We start from the raw sequence: 25,303 nt of genomic DNA on the forward strand, positions 1-25,303 counted from the left end.
GTGAAAACACTTGCATAAACTAAACACAGTTTACTCCAGAACTATTCCTTTACAAGGAATGCTTGTAAGGGAGAATAACACTAACAATACTAATATTATTACTGCTCGTATTATATTATTTTGGTATAATTATTATACTGATAATATTAACAGCACTGATGTTATTAGTACACTAATATTAATAACAAGAAGACTGAAATAATTACAGATTCTTAAATGGTCTTGAACTCCAGCTAGAGGTAGTAAGGAAATTCTCACCGTTACCAAGCTGGCACTGGGGACTTCAATATGAACTGACTCATAGCTTTAATTCTGTAGTTTACATAGTTTACAAAGGAAGATTTACCATGAAATTACCTTCGGTTTCGGGCTTCCCAGGTGGCACTAGAAGTAAATAACCTGCCTGCCAATACATGAGATGTAAGAGACACATATTCAATCCCTAAGTTGGGAAGAGGAGCAGGGCGTGGCAATCCACTCCAGTATTCATGCCTGGAGAACCCCGTATACAGAGGAGCCTGGTGGGCTACTGTTCCCAGGGACACAGAGTCAAGACACGACTAAAGCAGCTCTGCATGCACTCACGCATCTTTGGTTTCACCTGGACAGGCCTTTTTAAGTCCCTGGGGTGGTCCTACCAATGTTTTCACATGGTAAAATGTGTAAGTACACTCTCCAAAACTCAGATAATAAAAGCAATTAAGACAAATATTTCAGTTTTCCATTCCAAATTGGAATAAATTTTAATGTATGGCAAAAAAAAAAAAAAGAGACAAATGTTGCTTCCTATTCCAATCCCATCCCCACCCCAACCCCCACACAAATACCTGTATTCCCACCATAACAGAGGTTGCAGGAATGCTTGGTACCTATCCAGGGCAAGGTTGTGTTGGTGATACAGTTGGTTTGGGTTTAGTGCACCAGACTAGGACCAGAATAAAGAATGCTGGCATGTAGGACAATCACTTATTTTCTATACTTATCGACTTTTTAAGCATGTTTGGTACATTTAATCAAGAACACACTGGAAGATCAAGGAGGAAATGGCAATTAAGTTTTCTAATTCATTCTTCCAAGTAAGTTTTCCATTCTCTATATTTTATGGGAAGTAAAAGCAGGAGCTTTTCTTTTTGATGGGGAATGATAATTAGTAGTTTTAATTTGACCTTTGAAGGATGAGATCAGAATGGGCAAAAAGAGTAGGTCATTTGTAGCTTTTTGGAAACCAAACAAAATTAAAAAAAATAGAAATATGTATTTAGCTGAGACCTCCTAAAAGTGATATATCATTAGTAGTAAAGATGTGATAGCTTATAAGAAAGATATTGATCGTCTTGTGAAATAAATGAGCTTAAATTGTCACTTAGTTTATTACTGGAGTGATCATTTCCTTGACATTGGTTTAACTTGCATACTCTGATATTTTAGAAACTTTTATTTTTTCTAGGGAATTTAAAGGACCAAAACAGATTATTTTCTCCTCAAAAGCAGTAAAATTAAAAACAATTCTCTTTGAAAATGCAATTATATGTATTTTAACAAAAATATTGACAAATGTACTTTCTAATGAAAATCTTTAGTGATAGTACTGAGCAATTCATTTGTTAAGCAGTGATAAATTGAGAACATTATTTATATTTAGCGCAATGCAGTAACTTACCCTCTATCAGTTTATATTAGAAATGAAATCAAAAGATAGATCTTGTTTTATTTTCCAAAACCTCTAACTCTATTACAACTACTTACTCAAGATTCTACCAGTTTTCTGCACTAAACCTACAGATTCCAGTAAGCATACTGAGTTTAGTATTGAAGCTACTCATTTTACTTTATAGTTGAATTGTGTTTAATAGTTAACTGAAGCATTTTAATACATTATTTCTCTTGGTGTTATGAATATGTTAGGAGCTACCTCAGTTTTTGTATTGGTCATTTTATCAGTTCAGTCACGCAGTCATGTCTGATTCTTTGTGATCCCATGAACTGCAGCATGCCAGGCTTCCCTGTCCATCACCAACTCCCAGAGCTTGCTCAAACTCATGCCCATCGAGTAAGTAATGCCATCCAACCATCTCATCCTCTGTCATCCCCTACTCCTCCTGCCTTCAATCTTTCTCAACGTTAGGATTTTTTCCAGTGAGTCAGTTCTTCACAACAGGTGACCAAAGTATTGGAGTTTCAGCTTCAGCATCAGTCCTTCCAATGAATATTCAGGACTCATTTCCTTTAGGATTGACTGGTTTGGTCTCCTTGCAGTCCAAGGGACTCTCAACAATCTTCTCCAACACCACAGTTCAAAAGCATCAATTCTTTGGTGCTCAACTTTCTTTATGGTCCAACTCTCACATCCATACATGACTACTGGAAAAACAACAGCTTTGACTAGACGGACCTTTGTTGGCAAAGTAATGTCTCTGCTTTTCAATATCTGTCTACGTTGGTCATAGCTTTTCTTCCAAGGAGCAAGCATCTTTTAATTATAGGGCTGCAGTCACCATCTGCAGTGATTTTGGAGCCCAAGAAAATAAAGTCTGCCACTGTTTCCACTGTTTCTCCATCTATTTGCCATGAAGTGATGGGAGTAGATGCCATGATCTTTGTTTTCTGAATGTTGAGCTTTAAGCCAACATTTTCCCTCTCCTCTTTCGCTTTCATCAAGAGACTCTTTAGTTCTTCTTCACTTTCTGCCATAAGGGTGGTGTCTTCTGCATATCTGATGTTATTGATATTTCTCCCAGCAATCTTGATTCCAGCTTGTGCTTCATTCAGCCCAGCATTTCACATGATGTACTCTGCATATAAATTAAATAAGCAAGGTGACAATATACAGCCTTGATATACTCCTTTTCCAATTGGAACCAGTCTGTTGTTCCATGTCCAGTTCTAACTGGTGCTTTTTGGCCTACATACAGATTTCTCAGGAGGCAGGTAAGGTGGTCTAGTATTCCCATATTTTTAAGAATTTTCCACAGTTTGTTGTGATCCACACGGTCAAAGGCTTGGGCATACTCAATAAAGCAGAAGTAGATTTTTTTTTTTTTTCTGGAACTCTCTTGCTTTTTGGATGATGAATTGAGCCTTAGAAGCATCACTGTGAACAAAGCTAGTGGAGGTGATGGAATTCCAGCTGAGCTATTTCAAATCCTAAAAGGTGATGCTGTGAAAGTGCTGCACTCAATATGCCAGCAAATTTGGAAAACTCAGCAGTGGCCACAGGACTGGAAAAGGTCAGTTTTCATTCCAATCCCAATGAAAGGCAATGCCAAAGAATGTTCAAACTACCACACAATTGCATTCACATCACACTAGCAAAATGACGCTCAAATTCTCCAAGCCAGGCTTCAACAGTACATGAACCATGAAATTCCAGATGTTCAAGCTTGATTTATAAAAGGCAGAGAAACCAGAGATCAAATTACCAACATCTGTTAGATCATCGAAAAAGCAAGAAAAAGCAGAGTTTTTTATAATACTTAAAATGACAAAATCATGATTGTGAGTTATTTTCCAATTAATATTACTATGTTCCATAATTCCAAATAATGCCTAAAACACTCAGAGATGTGCATACATATTAGAGAGAAAGAGCCATATCGAGTTTAGGTAAATTATAATAAATCTTATACTGAATTTTTAATTGGAATTTATTATTTTATTTTAAAAACAAAAATGCTCTTACAGATAGCGCTGTTATGGACATGCAGCATTATATGATTAATATGAATATTTTATATACATATATATATTTTCATAGCTAAGCACAATCAATGTATATCATCAAAAGAATATTGTGTCCTGCTTCACTAAATAGAAAAAGAAAGAAGGAGGAATAAAACATTCCAACATTTCCTGCAGGTGACTTCATAACCTAAAAGTTCCAAAGTCACATAAACAGATTACTTCCCAGATACATGAAGAACTTTTTAATTAAAATTATATTTATTTTATATCTGTAGAGATAATTAAATACAACAGTAGATTTTTGCATGCAAAAATGTATTTGTCTTGCCAAAAAAGTAACTGAGAAATAGAGTCGAGTGAGTGACTCAGCACTGACACTTTTTTAATCAGAAGAGTTTCAATCAGTTAAGGAAACTCTGAGGACTGACCACAGACATGGGAGTTGGTACAACTTCTTTCTGGTTTTTAATTGAACATGCAAATGAACACCTTTTTAGATGGCATAGTAAAACAAATGTGTATTTCTCCCATATGTTCACTCTAGAAGAAAAGATATGCTAAACTGGATTATGACATCAACTAAGAGTTGATGTTTTATCCATTTGGTATTATTCGTCTGTTTATGGTGATACATACTCTGCTTTAAACAATCACTGCACTACTCAATTCCACATTTCCATTTTTAAATACAAATTACTATCATATGTATGAAATGGAGTATTTCCGGCCATATCAATAAACAAGGATGTCACAGCCATCCATGATTCTGGCCCTCCAATGGGCACCTAGGAAGAACAATGCCTGCTCTCTGGCATTGTTCAAGCTGCTGCCACAAGCTGCCACCACTCCCCATGGTGAACACTGAGGAGCCTGGGGTGGGGGTGGGATGTGAAAAGCACAAGCAACAGCCATCAGCAACTCCCCATGGTAAGCACTGGCCACAGATAGCTGAGATACATATGAAAGGAATGATTTCAGTAAGCCCAGACTCTTGCATCTTCCCATACATTAGAAAACTACTAAATTTCTTAACTTGAGAGATTTGGTTTTCCTTGATTATTAAGAACAATAATCTTTTGATGTTCAGACTACCTGCCCCTTGTTGCAAACTTCTATATAAACTGACTCCTCCCCCTACCTCCTCAGAACAGTTCTCTCAGAGTCACTTGAGATGCTTTCTCCCAGGCTTGAAGTCCTAAAAATTCCCTCCAAATAAAGCATAACTCTCAACTTCTCAGCTGTGATTATTTTTCAAGTTGATATACAGATGCATTCCAGTAATAATTATTGCTCTGAAGGAGTTAGTGCAATCTGCTGCAAAGATCTGCTGCACATTCATCATATAGCTATGGTGATACCACTGTAGCTACCAGAGCTCACAATTGTGATGTTCCAATAGAAAACCCTGGAAAGGAAGTCCTGGGGAACCCTTCAACCTTCCTCAATGTGCTTAACAGATTTACAACAAGAAAGTGTTCATTGCTATGCAATATATAATATCTTTTAAATCCTTGTAATTATACAAGAATTTAGGGGGAAAATGATTTAGTTAGAAGAGCAAAACGAGATTGACCCAGATTTTCAAAAGCTCTACTATACCAGCACCAAATGACTCAGGATGAAAGTAAACAAGGCTACTCAAAAGCAAATATGATTCCAGAGATTCTTCTGGCATCTTGGGTGTAAAAAAGAAAAAACTAAGCAAAAAACCCTCAAAAGTTAAAAAAATCTACATGGGCCCTAAGCACTTCAGATAGTAGCTGAGCTATTTGGGGACAGATTTCAAAAGAAAGATCATCAAAAAGTAGAGAAGAAAGTATGTGAGCATTCAGTATGTGTGCAAATACCTGCTTCCAAGAGTTCACAGGTTTTAACACCTGTGCCACGTCCCAGTGCAAGAAGTTTTAAAAAGTTACGAAACATTATTGGAGGAAGACAATTTTCAGAATGGCAGAGTAAGAATCTCCAAAATCTGTTCTTGCATAGAAGCCATAGGAACATTGATAAAAGTAGCCAAAATTATGTTAACTTTTTCAAAACTCCAAAACTTAACCTAAGGCTTCCAACAATCCAAGGGGTATTTTTTAGGACTTCAAGCCTGGGAGAAAGCATCTCAAGTGACTCTGAGAGAACTGTTCTGAGGAGGTAGGGGGAGGAGTCAGTTTATATAGAAGTTTGCAACAAGGGGTATTCAAGAAAACTAGCTACATCTCAGTAAACAGCAAAATCCCCGTGTCATTTGACTTGCATTATTCCCATCTCTCTCTCTCTTTCTCTCCAGCTCCACAATAACCTTGAAAATCAGCAGTATTGCAATGAAAAACAGCTAGCTGCTCAGCAGGCTCTAGAGGTGATAAACTGTTTGGAACTCTTTAGAAAGCCCATTCTCACATATTTGATCTATTTGGTAGATCCCTACAAAAGCTCCATTAGCAGGGCTTCTCACTACTTGACCTGATTCAGAGTGTATTCAGTGGGATAAACCTTAATCCTAGCACATTTGTTGAAAACAATTGCTTAAAATCACGACTGCCTGAGGCAGTGATAACAATTGGGACAAACAAGAGGCTGGCCTAAAATATAAAGGCAAGATCTGGAGAATAAGATTTCATAGTTGGTTTTGAAAAGCTCCAACATATTATTGGGAATCTAGAATGGTAATTTTTAGTATTAACTGCACAAATATTTGACCAACCGAATTTCTAAAATCTTCCAGAACAAAAAGTTTAGTATGTCTCTTCACCCTTCTTAGTACAATGGGAAAAAAGGTTACATGCTGTATTCAGTTCAGTTCAGTCACTTAGTCCTGTCCAATTCTTTGTGACCCCATGGACTGCAGCACACCAGGACTCCATGTCCATCACCAACTCTCAGAGCTTGCTCAAACTCATGTCCATCGAGTCAGTAATGCCATCCAACCATCTCATCCTCTGTTGTCCCCTTCTCCTCCTGCCTTCAAGCTTTCCCAACATCAGGGTCTTTTCCAGTGAGTCAGTTCTTCACCTCAGGTGGCCAAAGTATTGGAGTTTCAGCTTCAGCACCAGTCCTTCCAGTGAATATTCAGGACTGATCTCCTTTAGAATGGACTGGTTTGATCTTGCAGTCCAAGGGACTCTCAAGAGTCTTCTCCAACACCACAGTTCAAAAGCATCAATTCTTTGGTACTCAGCTTTCTTTATAGTCCAACTCTCACATCCATACATGACTATTAGAAAAACCATAGCTTTGGTTAGATGGACCTTTGTCGGCAAAGTAATGTCTCTGCTTTTTAATATGCTGTCTAGGTTGGTCATAGCATTTCTTCCAAGGAGCAAGCATCTTTTATAGGGCTGCAGTCACCATCTGTGGTGATTTTGGAGCCTAGAAAAATAAAATCTCTCACTGTTTCCCCATCTATTTGCCATGAAGTGATGGAACCAGATGCCATGATCTAAGTTTTTTGAATGTTGAGTTTTAATCAACGTTTTCACTCTCCTCTTTCACTTTCATCAAGAGGCTCTTTAGTTCTTCTTCACTTTCTGCCATAAGGATGATGTCATCTGCATATCTGAGTTTATTGATATGTCTCCCAGCAATCTTGATTCCAGCTTGTGCTTCACACAGCCCAGCATTTCTCATGACGTACTCTGCATGAAAGTTAAATATGCAGGGTGACAATATACAGCCTTGAAGTACTCCTTTCCCAATTTGGAACAAGTCTGTTGTTTCATGCCCGGTTCTAATCAAACCTTCTGTATCTTAATGTATAATTATCAATTTATTAGTAAAAATATACCATAAATATTTTAATGTACATAGTTTTTATTTTATTTCAAACAGTGTATACTAAATAGACTTCCTATAACCTAATTTTTAGCATGTATACAAATTTTTAATTTTCTGCTCTACACACCTTTAAAAAAGTGGAATGTGATTATTTCAAATGGATGGTCTAAGGGCCTATTCATTCATCTATTTAGCCTCAACAGGACATTAAAAATATACCAAATCAAAATACCTCACAATGAGAATAATTGTTCATTATTCCACTATCATTTATTACATATTGCTGTAAGTTCAAGTGCTTATAACTACTAGATGTTTTATTTTATTCCCAGTACCTACCAATGGGTATGTTCTATTTGATTACCTGGCAAGAGCACAACAAATCACCCTGTGTCCCTTTTTGCACTGGATGCCAGCAAGCTGCAAGGTAAGTTGTGTTCTCAATTCCACTTATATCTTTCTGCTTAATTGTCTTGAATAACTACCTACTCTCATTCCTTATCCTTGTCATTTACCCATAATGTCTTGGTTTTATTTCTGAGATAGTAAAATGCTAAACTGATGCTATAATATTATGAGTAGTAATTCCCTTTATTGACAATCTATATCTAGGACAGAAAACAATATCAGTATACTTAGAGTATCAGTATAAAATTAACAAAAGTGTGCATAAAATTTTAAAAAGAACCAAACGATGTAGAAAAATATGAAAATTTTATAATACAAGACTATTGCTTAATTTGTAATATTTAGTCTGAGCTAAATAAATTTATTACAAAACTGGCATTTGATAATTATGGAAGGAAAAAATAAAAACCACTAGAAATAATTATGAAACACCTAAAGTTTTTTAAAATGCTAATAGATGTTGGAGAGAATCTTTGGTTCTAAATTTAGTCAAGGGCTTCCCTGGCGGCTCAGATGGTAAGGAATCCGCCTGCAATGCAGGAGACCTGGGTTCTATCCCTGGGTTGGGAAGATCCCCTGGAGGAGGGTATGGTAATTCACTCCAGTATTCTTGCCTGGAGAATCCCATGGACAGAAGAGCCTGGCGGGCTACAGTCCATGGGGTTGCCAAGAGTCGGATATGAACTGAGCTGCTGCTGCTAAGTCGCTTCAGTCGTGTCCGACTCTGTGCGACCCCATAGACAGCAGCCCACAGGCTCCGCCCTCCCTGGGATTCTCCAGGCAAGAACACTGGAGTGGGTTGCCATTTCCTTCTCCAGTGCATGAAAGGGAAAAGTGAAAGTGAAGTCGCTCAGTTGTGTCCAACTCTTAGTGACCCCATGGACTGCAGCCTACCAGGCTCCTCTGTCCATGGGATTTTCCAGGCAAGAACACTGGACTGGGGTGCCATTGCCTTCTCCATGAACTGAGCAACTAAGCACAAATTTAGTATTGTGAACATTTAACTATTAAGAGTGATGATTCATTTGTCAAATTTCTTCTTAAAACCATTATATACTTTCATAAATTGAATGAAGCTGGATATATTTACAGCTTGGGATTCCTAACCTCTGTGAAAGTGAAGTCGCTCAGTTGTGTCCGACTCTTTGCAACCCCATGGACTGTAGTCTACCAGGCTCCTCTGTTCATGGGATTTTCCAGGCAAGAATACTGGAGTGGGTTGCCATTTCCTTCTCCAGGAGATCTTCCCAACCCAGGGATTGAACCCGGGTCTCCTGCATTGTAGGCAGATGCTTTACCGACTAAGCCACCAGAGAAGTCAACCTCTATGAGTATGGATCTATTAACACAATATTAAGACCATTTAAAAATCAAAAACAATATTAGTATACTATATAATGCTTGTTTTTATACCAATTTAATATAAGTTGTAAGCACATATGAAGAGGCAAACATATACCTTACATACTTGGAATGTCCCAGGTTAACATTTATTGAGCTTACAGAGTACCACATTTATTATAGTCAGTTATATACTGGCATTTGCTATTAATGACACTATTACATACTTGGGCTTCCCTTGTGGCTCAGCTGGTAAAGAATCCACCTGCAATGCGGGAGACCTGGGTTCGATCCCTGGGTTGAGAAGATCCCCTGGAGAAGGGAACGGCTACCCACTCCAGTCTTCTGGCCTGGAGAATTCCACGGACTGTATAGTCCATGGGGTCAAAAAGAGTCGGACACAACTGAGCGACTTTCACTTTCACTTTACCTACTTCATTTCATTATTCACTAAATAAACTGATCTAAGATTGATATGGTATTTGTACGTGATTCAAAGGCTGATTTTCAAAAACTTGTATCCCATTGTTTTTAGCTTAAGTTTACTTATATCAGCAAAATGTCACCCATAGCTAACCAAGTATGCCAAACACAACAACCCAAGAACAGTCCTCAGTGAAGGCTGGTCTGTGGAGTTAGGGTTATTTTCAGGATGCACCCTGACTCTGTGCAAGGGAGTAATAAGCCAAAGAACAGAGAGAACTGCAGATCAGCATGTCCCATCATCAGGCCCATGGTAAAGCAGAGAGAAAACCCAAAGTGCAGCCTAGTAACTGGAAGACGCCATTGCTTCCTGCACCAAACCTGAGCTATGGAGACCAAGGGACTCTGAACTAACATGTGCTGTAAGGGGCATAGAAGCCTCAGTGAGCATAGCCAGTCATTGAGGAAAAGAGTACGAGGGAGGAGCAACATACTTCATAAGTCAAAAAGCTAGTCTCCCTCCTTCAGGGAAAAAAATAAGTTGGAGAGATGGAGCAGGCTCACTGATACTGACTTTCACTGTGGGTGATTTCACACAGGTTCAGAGTTCACCCTGGTCCAGAAATATTCCCTGGATGTGTCACATAGTTCTCACTGCCTTGGGATGCAATTCAGTATTGCTATTCTTACTATACATTAAGCAGGTGAAGCTGAAGGAGATAATTGAAAGTGAAACAGGCTTTCTGTTTGAAAACTGAGAGGAGGATATGCTTGGCCTTTGGGGGTGACTTGAGAAGGTGTTACTCAGAATATCACTCTCAGAGTAACCTGGACTTCAACTATCAGTTTCAAAGGTCTCTTCTCCTTGCAAACACACCCAGAATCACTAAAAGAAGTGCTACTCTTGGAGAGCAAGATTCTGAGGTAATACAGGTAGCTCTGCCAAGAGATGAATAAGAAAATATTATACTATCCTCTATAGTTTTAGAAAACAAATTTTGTCATTAAGGATAGGAAAGCTATTATTCACACTGTCATCAAACAAAATGAAATGTCGCTTGAATTTCACTTGTATATTAATGTGTTTTTATATACTCTCATGTCTCATGTTCTCTGCTATTGCTAAGACTTACTACCATTTTTCTCCTTGGAATATAAAGGTGTCATGCAGTGATGTGCAGACTTAGAGAAGGTATTTTCATATTCTAGTCCTTTCTCTACTTCTGCCTGTAAGACTGGGACTGTCAACTAGGCCTGCAGAAGCTATTAATTACGTTGGCATTATTTGGGGATGGTTTCATTGAGGAAAGGGGTATACCTCAGGCCTAGAGAAATATTAATATAACATAGCAAATTTTAAATGAATATAACAAACTAATGTCTCCAGATTCTCTGAGTCTTGCATTACTGAGCCTCTTATCAACTGTCATTGCTCTGGGTGACACTTCAACCAGTTTTATTTTTACATCCTGCACCCCAAAACCTCTCACTTGTGATACAGTAGAATTCATCTGATAAAACAGAACTGGTAATATGGACAAAAAATGTTACATTTACTTTCTAGTCCCCTCTCCTTGAACTCAACCATAAAAAGTCTTACATTTTTCTGTTCTGAATGCCAGGTCCAAATTTGTCACTTTTTAATTGGATAAAAAGTACAGTTACTAGACAGTGTGATGAATAATTGGAAAGTAAAGCAGAATTGCCTCCCATTCTAATCACACTCATGAGATTTTACACATTTGCCCTATTAAGCAACAAACCAAAGAACTGAGAGGTTACCAGTTTAATTGTTCTATGAAACCACCAAAATTCCAATCATAACATTTTTATTTTATGTGAGAAAAATACCAAAAAAGTACAAAGGAGTGGAAACAGTCAGAAATAAAGGAGTCAATAGACAAAATTACTTACAGGAAAACTGCGTTTTTACAGGAAAGCAGGAAGCACTGAAAGAATTGTTCTGTGACCAATATACAAAATGCATTTGTCTAATACAGAAAGAGTTCATCGTTTCTCAAATCATTTTTACAAATGTCTTCTGCAGAGATGACTGGATGTTGTGTTTCTGAAGTGAATTTTATACCACTGCTGTGATTATACAGTGATTTTTTAAAAAGTAATCTGCAGATCTTATTATGACAATTCATTAGGAATGAAAGGATAAGAAAACCATTACCATCTTGCCTTTACCAAACAACAAAGCAGCGGGTAAGAAGAATCTCCCCACCTATCATTTCCACATCACTCCTAATAGCATTGTCTAGCTTTTCAAGCTGTTTGACAAACAAACAATATTGCAACTTCTCAGTGAGGCAGCCAAGATAATATTCAGAACAAATGCATTTTCTAACCCTCACAGCAATACGTTCAGTAGAAAGTCATTAGATTCTAAAGTCATATTATATTTGGTGATGATTCCAAGCTTATAAAAAGTTTGTAAGAACTGTAAACATCTTCAACCAATCATACCCTTGCAAACAACTTTTAAATAATGGTTTCACATTTACATTTTGAAGTTTTAAAGTAATTGTTATTATAAAACCAGACTATAAAAAAATACAAATTTTCTTTCTACAAAACTAAATAAATGCGGTTTATGTGAGAGTGTTTCTATAACCTCAGAATACAAAACGTCTGCCCTTGAAAAAACAGAAGCATCTTTTACTATCATCAGAGGAATCAATAAACTACAACAGATACTGTTGCATTGACAAGTTCAAATTAACTGCTTATTCCGATTTGCAAAAAGAGGTGAGTCTTATACAAGTAGTATGAAATGACATCAATTTTATTGACAGAAACATTCCAACCACTAGTTTACTAGCTATCTTATTTAGTGCACATCCAAAGAAGGCTCAGGATCTTTATATTGAAGTTTTCATTACACAATCCTAATACAATCTTTCTACTTTTTATTTGTTTTCAAGAGAATACTGCTTAGCTTGTAAATCATTTGAAATCATTCCTAGCTACAACTGAACTCCCAGATAATGAGCTAAGGTATCCAGTATCTGAATATACTGGGTAAGGCACAACCTCTTTACAGTGGGGGAAAAAAACTGAAAGAAACAACTTTCAGGAAAAACTGCATAGACCCATATTTATCAGATAATTCAGAAAAAACAGTTTAGCCACGTTTTACTAAATTCTTGCATTGTAAAACATCGGTTAGTGAATTAATACTTTAAGAAAGAAAGGCATGATTCAAAATAGTTTCCAAAAGTTGTATTCTTATTGATTTCCTATTCAAGTCTTATATTGAGATAAACTAGGCTGAAAGAACACCCTCCTCCCCAAGTGAATACTTCCTCAGGAAAACACACTGCTTAACTGTGCAGGCCAAAGTCATGCATTAGAAAATGCAGTCCTGTCTTTCATTTTCATAGATATTTGGCTCTGAAGTACTGGGGCACTATATATAGATGCGTGTGTGCTAAATCACTTCAGTTGAGTACAGCTTTTTGCTACCCCATGGACTTTCCAGGCAAGAATACTGGAGTGGGTTGCCATGTCCTGCTCCAGGGGGTCTTCCCGACCTGGGGATCAAACCTGAGTCCATAAAGTCTCCTGCATTGGCAGGCAGGTTCTTTACAGCTAGTGCCACCTGGGAAGCTCTATGTATAATGCTGCTAAGTCGCTTCAGTCGTGTCCGACTCTGTGCGACCCCATAGACGGCAGCCCACCAGGCTCCACCGTCCCTGGGATTCTCCAGGCAAGAATACTGGAGTGGGTTTCCATTTCCTTCTCCGATATATAATGGTGGGTTTCAAATATTCTTCCTTCATCTTCCATAGCTCTTTGATATGTAGGCTTTCAGGTTTTCCATTTCAAAGAATGGTCTTAGAGAAAAGAAAATAGAGTACAGGTTCTACAGTCTATTTCTGTAAAGTCAAGTATTTCTAATTGCACCAATCTACCAGGGCTCAAAATATTTCTCCATATCCTAATTTTATTGACATTTTATAACCATCAAAACAGGGTGGTATGTTCTCAGTTCAGTTCAGTCACTCAGTCCTGTCTGATTCTTTGCAACCCCATGGACTGCAGCATGCCAAGCCTCCCGGTCCATCACGAACTCTCAGACCTTGCTCAAACTCAGGTCCATCAAGTAGGTCATGCCATCCAACCATCTCATCCTCTGTTGTCCCCTTCTTCTCTTGCTTTCAATCATTCCCAACATCAGGGTCTTTTCCAATGAGTCAATTCTTTGCATCAGGTGTTTCAGTTTGCATCGGAGTTTCAGCTTCAGCATCAGTCCTTCCAATGAATAGTCAGGACTGATTTCCTTTAGAATGGACTGGTTGGATCTCCTTGCAGTCCAAGGGACTCTCAAGAGTCTTCTCCAATGGCACAGTTTAAAAGCATCAATTCTTTGGCGCTTAGCTTTCTTTATGGTCCAGTTCTCACATCCATACATAAGTACTGGAAAAACCATATCTTTGACTAGATGGACTTTTGTTGACAAATGTCTCTGCTTTTTAATATGCTGTCTAAGTTGGTCATAGCTTTTCTTCCAAGGAGCAAGTGTCTTTTAATTATAGGGCTGCAGTCAGCATCTGCAGTGATTTTGGAGCCCAAAAAATTAAAGCCTCTTACTGTTTCCATTTGCCATGAAGTGATGAGACCCGATGCCATGATCTTCGTTTTCTGAATGTTGAGTTTAAAGCCAACTTTTTTACTCTCCTCTTTGACTTCATCAAGAGGCTCTTTAGTTCTTCTTCGCTTTCTGCCATAAGGGAGGTGTCATCTGCATATGTGAGGTTATTGGTATTTCTTCCAGCAATCTTGACTCCAACTTGTGCTTCATCCAGCCTGGCATTTCGCATGATGTACTCTGCATATGAGTTAAATAAGCAGAGTGACAATATACAGCCTTGACGTACTCCTTTCCCAGTTTGGAACCATTCTGTTTTTCCACGTCCAGTTCTAACTGTTGCTTCTTGACGTGCTTACAGATTTCTCAGAAGGGAGGTAAGGTGGTCTGGTATTCCCTTCTTTTTAAGAATTTTCCACAGTTTGTTGTGATCCATACAGTCAAAAGGCTTTGGTGTAGTCAGTAAGTCAGAAGTAGATGTTTTTCTGGAACTCTCTTGCTTTTTTGATGATCCAACTGACGTTGGCAATTTGGTCTTTGGTTCCTCTGCCTTTTCTAAATCCAGCTTGAACATCTGGAAGTTCATGGTTCATGTACTGTTGAAGCCTGGCTTTGAAATTTTTGAGAATTACTTTGCTAGCATGTGAGATGAGTGCAGTTGTGTGGTAACTTGAATATTCTTTGGCATTGCCTTTCTTTGGGATTGGAATGAAAACTGACCTTGTTCTCAGAATACTGCTTAAGAAAAGTCTCTTCCATTGGGGCAAAACAAATACTACTTGCCTAACCTGAAATAGCCCTCTCCCCAGTGATCTCTGAAGTTGAAGATAAGACGTGAGCAATCTATGGTCAACTGTCCATTGTAATCTCCATAAACCCCAATTACAGAAATCATTCAACAGAAATCATAACTTTACCTGGAGCTGATGTTTGCACTGAGAAAAAGGATCTAACCTGTTAGTAAAATGGTAAGCTGATAAGGTAATAAAATCTCTGAAACAAAATTTAAAGGTTTCGTGGTCATTTTCTTTGGTAAGATTTCTATACACTTAGAGACAGTCTTACTCTTTCGTAAAACCATAAAGAACTGAATTTTGTAAAAGCATGTTTATGTTACGTTAGGGGCTTCCCTGATGGGTCAGCAGGTGAAGCATCCACCTGCAACGCAGGAGACACGGGCTCAATCCCTGGGTTTGGCAGATCCCCTGGAGGAAGAAATAGCAACCCACTCCAATATTCTTGTCTGGAAAAATCCCATGGACAGAGGAGCCTGGCAGGCTACAGTCCATACAGTCACAAGGAGTCAGACACGACTGAGCATGCACACACATATATGTTATGTTAAAAACTTGTGCACTGAACTTTTGAGCTGGTTTATCTAATTTATCCATGTGTCATTATATAAATGACAAATATTAAAGTTCAGAGAGTTGAAATCATTGTCCAAAGTCACAGAAAAAGCTAGAGAAGTGGCACACAATCCAGGTCTTCTGACAACCTGTTAATTCTATTTGTCCTCTACTCAGTTTCCGAGCTGTGCACATTGGAGTCTTCAGAACACTGTCAAAAAGAAAACCTTTTCAAAGCAGCAGCTTATACTTAAGGCACTAGGGAAATTTCTTGAGTAAAAAAAAGGGAAACTGCAGGAAAAATCCTTTTATTATCTGACAGTTTTTTAAAATCACGTGACTAGTGGTCTAAATAATCAGCCTTCTTTTTCTACAGCTGCTGGCTTAATTTTCTGCTATATTTTACACTTGGATTGTCAATAGGACAGTGACTAAACAGTGAAAAAAATTTAAACTAATTTTCTACTTTTGGATGTCCCCAAAATGGCATGGGCTTAGAGCAGATTCCTTCTACTGATATTATTTTTTTCTTTTTAAGAACAAATAACGTATTGAAAAATTAAATTGTTCTTCCTAAAACATCCCACTTAAAACAAAATTCTTTGGCTATACAAACACGTGGCAAAATTAATACCTGTAGCCAGAAAGGTCTTAATTTTGAATTTTTTCTGTTAAGACTAGTAAGATAAGAATCTCTTACTGTTTTCTCAGTGTCTTAGAATTGGGAGATCTGGGGCTTCCAAATGGAGCACATGATTCGTTTCTAGAGAATTCAGTAAGAAGTCTGCATCTAGCTTTATGGGTCTGCTATGACTCACGTCCCCTTCACTGGGCAGTCTCACCACCATGGTAGTTTCATTAGCTGAACATGCGAACAGTCAACCAGGAATACAGCCTGCATTATGCCATCTTCTATCAAAGCTAAACATTAGGTAAATCAATCCAAATTGTCAATCCTGGGTCTATTCTCTACAAACATAAAATGTTTCAACATTATCAATTTAAACACTCAATCACCGTCAAAGCAGATCTATTCAAAGATAGGTTATGTTGAAGCTCAGGAACCATGAGAAACAAATAAAATCTAACACTTTTAAATTTTATTTTGTTCTGATTATGTTAAAATCTTCATTGTTAGTGACAATACCTAGAGGTATTTCATTTCTTATCTGCACTAGAGCTAATTATGTCATTAAATATTTTTCTAAAATATAATTTGAAATTATCTTGCCTAGATTCTCAGATATTTGTGGGACGTTAGTTGTTAGAGTTTTTGTGCCTTTCTTCAGGATCATATCAGTCTAAATTGTATCTGAGGGGGAAAAAAAGACTGATATATCCTTTATTCTTTTTCTTGGTTTATTTAACTAAGTGGTATTTCTTCTAATATTATAATTCTCTCAATAATTCACTGAGGATATATTGGCTAGGGAAAATTATATGTCTGTGTTCAAATAACTATATTAGTTAACAAAACAAAATTCTTAGAGCACATGTGTATATATTAGAAAAGTAATAAAATTAACACAGTAATCAGGATTTTTTGCTATAAATTCAAGGTCTATATTTATGCAAATATTGTCAAAGTATAGCTTAATATACTTGATATACTAGAAAATTTTCTAGTCTTGTCATTTGTACATTAACTGTAGATTTATATTTTTAAAGAATATTAGTTTCTAGTGCTCAGACCTACTTAGTTTCACAAAAACCAACCCTTAAGTTCAATATTGAGGGTAATAAACTTACTTAAAGGATATCAACATTCTACGGCAATGAGATTAAAATAAATTTCCACTCCGATCATATGTGGCATACATTTTTATCATATTCTTTCTAAGGGGTATTTATCATGTTTTGATTTCTGAAACAGATTCATGACAGATTCATTATAGCACACTCTAGCATGAACAACAAGGAATACTAATTTCTAAGTATTTGGCTCATCCTAATATGCACTAAATAATACAGAACTCTAAAAAAGATATAAATGAACTAATTTACAAAACATAAATAGACTTAAAGAAATAGAAAACAAACTCATAATTACCAAAGGGGAAAGGGGGGGGAGGGATAAGTTGGGAGGTTAGGATTAACATATATACAACACTATATATAAAATTGGAGAAAGAAATGGCAACCCATTTCAGTACTCTTGCCTGCAGAATCCCACGGACAGAGGAGTCGAGTGGGCTACAGTCCATGGGGTCGCTAAGAGTCAGACACAACTGAAGTGTCTTAGCATAAATAAAACAGATAAGCAACAAGGACTTACTGTATCACACAAGGAACTCTACTTAATATTTTGTAATAATCTATAAGGGAAAAGAATCTGAAATATATATGTGTAACTGAATCATTGTGCTATATACTTAACACTAACACAACCTTATAAATCAACTATAAATAAATAAAAAATAATGTTCCAAACATGAAATAATTTACATACTAAAACAGGAACAGACTCACAGATGTAGACGACAGACTTGTGATTCCCAAACGGGAAAGGGGGGTATAAGTTAGGATTCTGAATTAATGGGGGTACACAGCTCTACATGGAGAAGGAAATGGCAACCCACTCCAGTATTCTTGCCTGGAGAATTCCTTGGACGGAGGAGCCTGGTATGCTGCCGTCTATGTGGTCACACAGAGTCGGACACGACTGAAGCGACTTAGCATGCATACATGCAAAAAAGTGTATTACAGTCTCTCAAAGAAAATGCATAAAACATGATGATAAAAATGGCCAGTATTTGTATCAATGGCTATCACTTACATAGTGATGACTCTTCACCAGGCATTGTATTAAACTCTTTACATATACGAACTCATTTACCCTTCACATCCTATTATTAGTCCTACTTTACAGAGGTAGTTTCAAATCCTGAAAGATGATGCTGTGAAAGTGCCGCACTCGATATGCCAGCAAATTTGGAAAACTCAGCAGTGGCCACAGGACTGGAAAAGGTCAGTTTTCCTTCCAATCCCAAAGAAAGGCAATGCCAAAGAATGCTCAAACTACCGCACAATTGCACTCATCTCATACGCTAGTAAAGTCATGCTCAAAATTCTCCAAGCCAGGCTTCAGCAATACGTGAACCGTGAACTTCCAGATGTTCAAGCTGGTTTTCGAAAAGGCAGAGGAACCAGAGATCAAATTGCCAATATCCGCTGGATCATTGAAAAAGCAAGAGAGTTCCAGAAAAACATCTATTTCTGCTTTATTGACTATGCCAAACAAAGCCTTTGACTGTGTGGATGACAACAAACTGCGGAAAATTCTGAAAGAGATGGGAATACCAGACCATCTGACCTGTCTCTTGAGAAACCTGTATGCAGGTCAGGAAGCAACAGTTAGAACTGGACATGGAACAACAAACTGGTTCCAAATAGGAAAAGGAGTCCGTCAAGGCTGTATATTGTCACCCTGCTTATTTAACTTATATGCAGAGAACATCATGAGAAATGCAGGGCTGGAAGAAACACAAGCTGGAATCAAGATTGCCGGGAGAAATATCAATAACCTCAGATATGCAGATGACACCACCCTTATGGCAGAAAGTGAAGAAGAACTAAAGAGCCTCTTGATAAAAGTGAAAGAGGAGAGTGAAAAAGTTGGCTTAAAGCTCAATGTTCAGAAAACTAAGATCATGGCATCTGTTCCCATCACTTCATGGCAAATATATGGGGAAACAGTGTCAGACTTTATTATTTTGGGCTCCAAAATCACTGCTGATGGTGATTGCAGCCATGAAATTAAAAGACGCTTACTCCTTGGAAGAAAGGTTATGGCCAACCTAGATAGCATATTTAAAAGCAGAGACATTACTCTGCCAGCAAAAGTCCATCTAGTCAAGGCTATGGTTTTTCCAGTGGTCATGTATGGATGTGAGAGTTGGACGGTGAAGAAAGCTGAGTACTGCAGAATTGATGCTTTTGAACTGTGGTGTTGGAGAAGACTCTTGTGAGTCCCTTGGACTGCAAGGAGATCCAATCAATCCATCCTAAAGGAGATCAATCCTGGGTGTTCATTGGAAGGACTGATGTTGAAGCTGAAACTCCAGTACTTTGGCCACCTCATGCGAAGAGGTGACTCATTGGAAAAGACCCTAATGCTGGGTAGGATTGGGGGCAGGAGGAGAAGGGAATGACAGAGGATGAGATGGTTGGATGGCATCACTGACTCGATGGACATGGGTTTAGGTAGACTCCGGGAGTTGGTGATGGACAGGGAGGCCTGGCATGCTGTAATTCATGGGGTTGCAAAGAGTCAGACACGATTGAGCGACTGAACTGAATCGCGAAGAGTCAGACACAACTGAGCGACTTCACTTTCACTTTTCACTTTCATGCATTGGAGGAGGAAATGGCAACCCACTCCAGTATTCTTGCCTGGAGAATCCCAGGGACGGAGGAGCCTGGTGGGCCGCCGTCTATGGTGTCGCACAGAGTCGGACACGACTGAAGCGACTTAGCAGCAGCAGCAGCAGCAGTAGCAGCAGTTACTGAATAATTACACAAATTGATTAGATGCCTTACGCAAGGCCACATTTCTGGCTCATGGTAGAATCACTTTTCAAAAATTCAAACAGCTCTAAAATTCAAACTCTGGAAACAGAGTACATTTTCTTTTAATAGATTAAGTAGAAAACTCAACAAAGAAACCAAAAATAAATATCCATTATTTCAGCCTAAAAAATGATGACATAGAATAAAAATTTATTTGAGCTGTGACTGTATAATTCATAGAAGACAATCTAAATTCTTCCCTGTTGATTATTCTAATATTTTCACAGTCTATTAACTTTTGACATGGTTGAATCAGATGCACTAAAAATGCCTTTTTGCAGAAATTTCACCCTTTAAAAAAAATCCGTTTAAATAGACTAGAAATACTCTCTGTTCCAGGAATCTTGGATGATATTCAACCAAATTTTCTGTATAAAATAATAAAGATACCTGAATTCTAGTCCTGATTTGGAAAGCCTTAAGCCTCTTAACCTCCAGCCCTCATTTATTTCATCTCTAAAATCCTGGGGTTGAACAAGAGGACCTTTAATGTCCTTGTCTTCCTTCTGAATTTTGACAGCTTTGTGGAATGATAAATCCCTTATAATGCATTTGTCCCTAGGCAGGATATTGAAGGCAGCAGGGAATTACTGGCAGAATAAGGACAAAGGTGTGTCCTTACCAGCATGGCAAAGGGCCTTCAGCTTGCCCAAAGGACCAAGTTATTAATTCACCAAGTAAAGCAACCTTGTTGGTGTAACACATCTGCCAGTGCTATTTTGTTTCTACTTTGTGTTTTGTCATTTTTATTTGGAGCTTCTTGCTCTGACTTGTCCCTTTAATTTTGGATTCTAACTTCACCCCTTTGTTCCCCTGTGAAATAATTCTCTCCAAAGTAATCAGGACTCCTACATTACTGGCCATCTTGAAGCCGACTTTTTAACATTATATACAGGCAGAGCTTTCTCAAATTAACCTGATTTTGCTGTCTTTTCTCTGATGCTCAGGGATTTGAAATATTAATGTTTACTTGGATGGATTTATTTGGATTTCTCCTAACAGAATCTTTTTTCTTTTTTAGTCTGTCTTTCAACCATAATTGTTTAATTCAATTACATTTTAACTATTAAAGTTGGAATTCAGTTCAGTTCAGTCACTCAGTCGTGTCCGACTCTTTGCAACCCCATGAATTGCAGCACGCCAGGTCTCTCTCTCCATCACCAACTCCCGGAGTCTACCCAAACCCATGTCCATCGAGTCGGTGATGCCATCCAACAATCTCATCCTCTGTCGTCCCCTTCTCCTCCCGCCCTCAATCCTACCCAGCATTAGGGTCTTTTCCAATGAGTCAACCCTTCGCATGAGGTGCCCAAAGTATTGGAGTTTTAGCTTCAACATCAGACCTTCCAATGAACACCCAGGAATGATCTCTTTTAGGATGGATTGATTGGATCTCCTTGCAGTCCAAGGGACTCTCAAGAGTCTTCTCCAACACCACAGCTCAAAAGCATCAATTCTTCGGCCCTCAGCTTTCTTCACCGTCCAACTCTCACATCCATACATGACCACTGGAAAAACCATAGCCTTGACTAGACGTACTTTTGTTGGCAAAGTAATGTCTCTGCTTTTAAATAAAACAAATCAAACCAAATATGACTAAGTGTAAAATCTGGGCAAAGTGTTACATCCAGATGTTCTCTATCTAAAATGTTAGGGAATTGAATTCTTCTACAGTCCTCTTTTCTCACTTAGGTCATTCTTAACCCTCTTTCATTGACTCAGACATATTTTTAAATCAATTTTATTGAAATATGGCTGACATTCAATAAGCTACGTAACAACTTGATACCAGAAACATACCACTCACCTCTAAGTTTCTTGCAGCACCTTTTATTTATTATTATTACTGTATTTTATGATAAGAATACAACTTAAGATCTATCCTTTTGGTGAAATTTTTAAGTACCCAGCACAGTACTGTTAACTATAACCACTGTGCTTGCTATTCAGTACATCTCTGGGACTTTTTCATCTTGTAGAATTGATTCAACCAACCATGATCATACTATGGAACATATTTATTGAAAAAAAAATGCAATCAGGTTGTTAAAGGTCACTAATCTACTAGAACTCCAAATCATTCTTATTAAGATTTAAATTCAAAAGCATTCCAAGTGTATCCTCTGAATTGCCAACTCACATCATAATCTGAGAATTGGAAGAGATCCATGAACTTAAGGTTGATTCCAATGGCAACCCACTCCAGTATTCTTGCCTGGAGAATCCCATGGACAAAGGAGCCTGGTGGGCTACAGTCCATGGGGTCACAAAGAGTTGGATATGACTGAGTGACTAACGCACACACACCAAACACAAAGGTCCCATGTAAGTTGTAGGAAAGTTGTCCAAAACATTAGAACTGGGTCAGATTGGGGCTTCGTTTCTTCTTTTTTTCCTTTTCCATTATAGTTTATTACAGGATATTAAACATAGTTCCTTGTGCTATACAATAGGACCTTGTTGCTTATCCATTCTATAAATAATAGTTTGCATCTGCTGGCCCCAAACTCCTCAAGTGCTTAACACCAAAGGGGAAACTTCAAGGGAAATCATTCACTGAAAATTTAAAATAATTTGTATGAGGAAAAAACAAAATAACAGAACTTGAATATTTTTTATTACCACCTGTAAAGAAGATTCTACTGTATTGTTATGTGGTAACTTAATTTAACCTGGCAGAAACTAAATACCCTGATTATATCATTATAGATTTCTATGTGCTTTCACAATATTAATTGCTTGTTATGTTTCTCCTTGAAACCAAATATTGAGTTTAAGAATATGTAGAACAGAGTTTTCCATTTCAAGTGAACTTATCTTTATAAGCTAAAATAAAGTATGGTAGGTTTTTCTTGCAAAATGATATTACTATTATAGAACTTCTAATTTGTTTTGTCATCTTGTCACAGAACAATGACTACATTCCTTCATTTCCCATTTAAAAGGAGTATAATAACTGTTAAAAATTCATCATCCATAATTAAGCACCACCAAAGAAAATATGGTCATTTGCCAATAAAAAAAGTCCTTTTGTTTACATGACCAGCCCTTCATAATAAGTAAATTCCTCAATAATTATTTTCTTTATTCATCAAGGCACTACATGTTTTTTTAAAACCTTTTCATAGCTCTAAGGTATGATTAATTTGATAAATAGACAAAATCTTAAAGATGACAATTTTAAAGATGATATTGACATAAAGACCGACAGGTCTAACATTCTCAAAATTCAAATGCGGCATCAAAATTTTACATCACTAAAATTTTTCCTTTGAGAAGTGAAGCTGATGATAAATAATATTGAACTTGGTAAGAGATTCTGTTTGTCCTATGTCACTTAAATACATTCTAATTTATGAAAACACAAAAGAGTGGAGATTTTTCATGTCTTTCATCTTAAGTAGAGCAGCCTTCCTACTTTCTCTAATTGCACTAAAGAACTAAAGATAAATGTTCACGAAATCAACATGACTGGTTTGCTTTTTTCACACAGAGAGAGCTTATTTAGTGCCTAGAAGCAATTTGTGTGTAACAGAGATGCCATTTCTTCCACTGAGTTCTTTAATGAGCCTTTGTCTCACAATTTAATTGTGCTTTTCACTTTATTCCCCAAGATATTCTGATGTCTTCTATGCACATCAATAGGAACATGGTTACCTGGAGAAACTTTAAGGTAACTCACCTTAAGTAATAAAAGGAAAGGGGGGTCTTATTTTGGAAGATTACTCTTGAAAAGGGCCTTTTAACTATTCAAAGAATACTGAAATAATTTGTTTTCAAGAATAAGACAGAGTACATTGTTTACTGACTCCTGCAATTTCACACAATTTTTCTAAAACCTATGACTGCAATAGTTTATTTTTCCCTAATAAAGCTGTTATAGAATGTTAATGAAGTTTAACTATACATCAACCTTATTTTACTTTCAGGTAACTAAATATTGTTAAATACAGTTAACTTAGAGACACTGATATTCAAATACCTAAGAAAAATAACCTTAGATCAGGGGATACATGTCCAATACTATTAAGGTTTGGGGAAGGTACAGTAAGGAGTAAATGCCATCAGAATAAAATACTTCATTGAAAAATTGCTTCTGGCAGTTTTCAATAAAATCAATTCAGAAAATAATGCTTCCTACCAACATCTGAAGTGCAAATGGAATCTGGCTTCATTTATTTCTATTAAGCAGTCATTTCTCTGTGTTGCACTTAATTGAGCTATTGTTCCCTTCATTAAGTATGCTTCTTGAACTTTTCAGTTTTGAAAAATGCTGTTCTTCCAACCACAGTAAATGTTAGACGGACAAATCAAATATTTTTTAGGAAATACAAGATATGTATATATGTTGATTTTTATATTTAAGAAAACAAGGAAAAATATTAAATGATTTATATTTGCATAATTCACATGAATCACCTCCTAGTCTTCCTGTATTACACACCTCATCAATTTATTATAGAATCTTGACTGCTGAGAGTATAAGACTTCATTGTTTGACACACCATTCACACATTTACTCCAAACATCTCCTGCTGGGTGGAAGGTCTCTTCACGTCTTAGACCATAATACTTCGACATTTTTTGTTTGTATTTCAGTTACTAGAACAAGCTCTCTACATGAGGAAGCCTAAGATAACTTTGATTATATTTTTATTTGGTTATTGGCTCATTGGATCTCCCATAACACTTTTTGTCTCTTCTTCAACACTCTAAACACAGAAAATCCTCCCAAACTCTACTTCCCTTCAGAAAAAAAAAAAAGAAAAGTCAAAAGAAATATTGTGAATCTTTAAGAGAGCAAGATGATAAACTAGCCACAATCCTGGATTAAAAAGTCATTTTGAGTCAAACCAAGGGACCATCTGCTGACTGTAATGGGCTTTTTCTCAGAATACAATCCTGGGTCTCTATAACATACAAGTGAACGAACACTCAATATCCCCAAGTTTCTGCAGTTTACCTTAGCTAAAGTGACTACAGGTTTAAAATATGAGATTCATATGAGGTAAACACCTACCATGGCCAAAGTGAAAACTCAGTAAGGCAGCTACAGAGTATGACCTTTGAAAAGTACTACTTTCTGATGTTCCCTCCAAGCTCTTTGTGGAACACACACCACAGCGCACTGCTAAAAGATGGATACTATTAATTTGTTTTTTGCCATTTA

At 37.3% G+C, this 25,303-nt stretch overlaps 1 protein-coding gene and 1 non-coding gene across 8 annotated transcripts in view; both read right to left on the bottom strand.

The window, feature by feature from the left end:
- Nucleotides 1–25,303, bottom strand: part of MSR1 (macrophage scavenger receptor 1) — a 681,840-nt gene that overhangs the window by 346,357 nt on the left and 310,180 nt on the right. The gene's annotated exons all lie outside the window — the stretch shown is intronic.
- TRNAC-ACA (transfer RNA cysteine (anticodon ACA)) lies at nt 9,099–9,170 on the bottom strand. Its single transcript has one exon. It is a non-coding gene; the product is annotated as a tRNA-Cys (tRNA).

Source organism: Giraffa tippelskirchi, chromosome 8, assembly GCF_054371585.1.
Source record: "Giraffa tippelskirchi isolate mGirTip1 chromosome 8, T2T-mGirTip1v1.2.pri, whole genome shotgun sequence".
Lineage (NCBI taxonomy): Eukaryota > Metazoa > Chordata > Mammalia > Artiodactyla > Giraffidae > Giraffa > Giraffa tippelskirchi.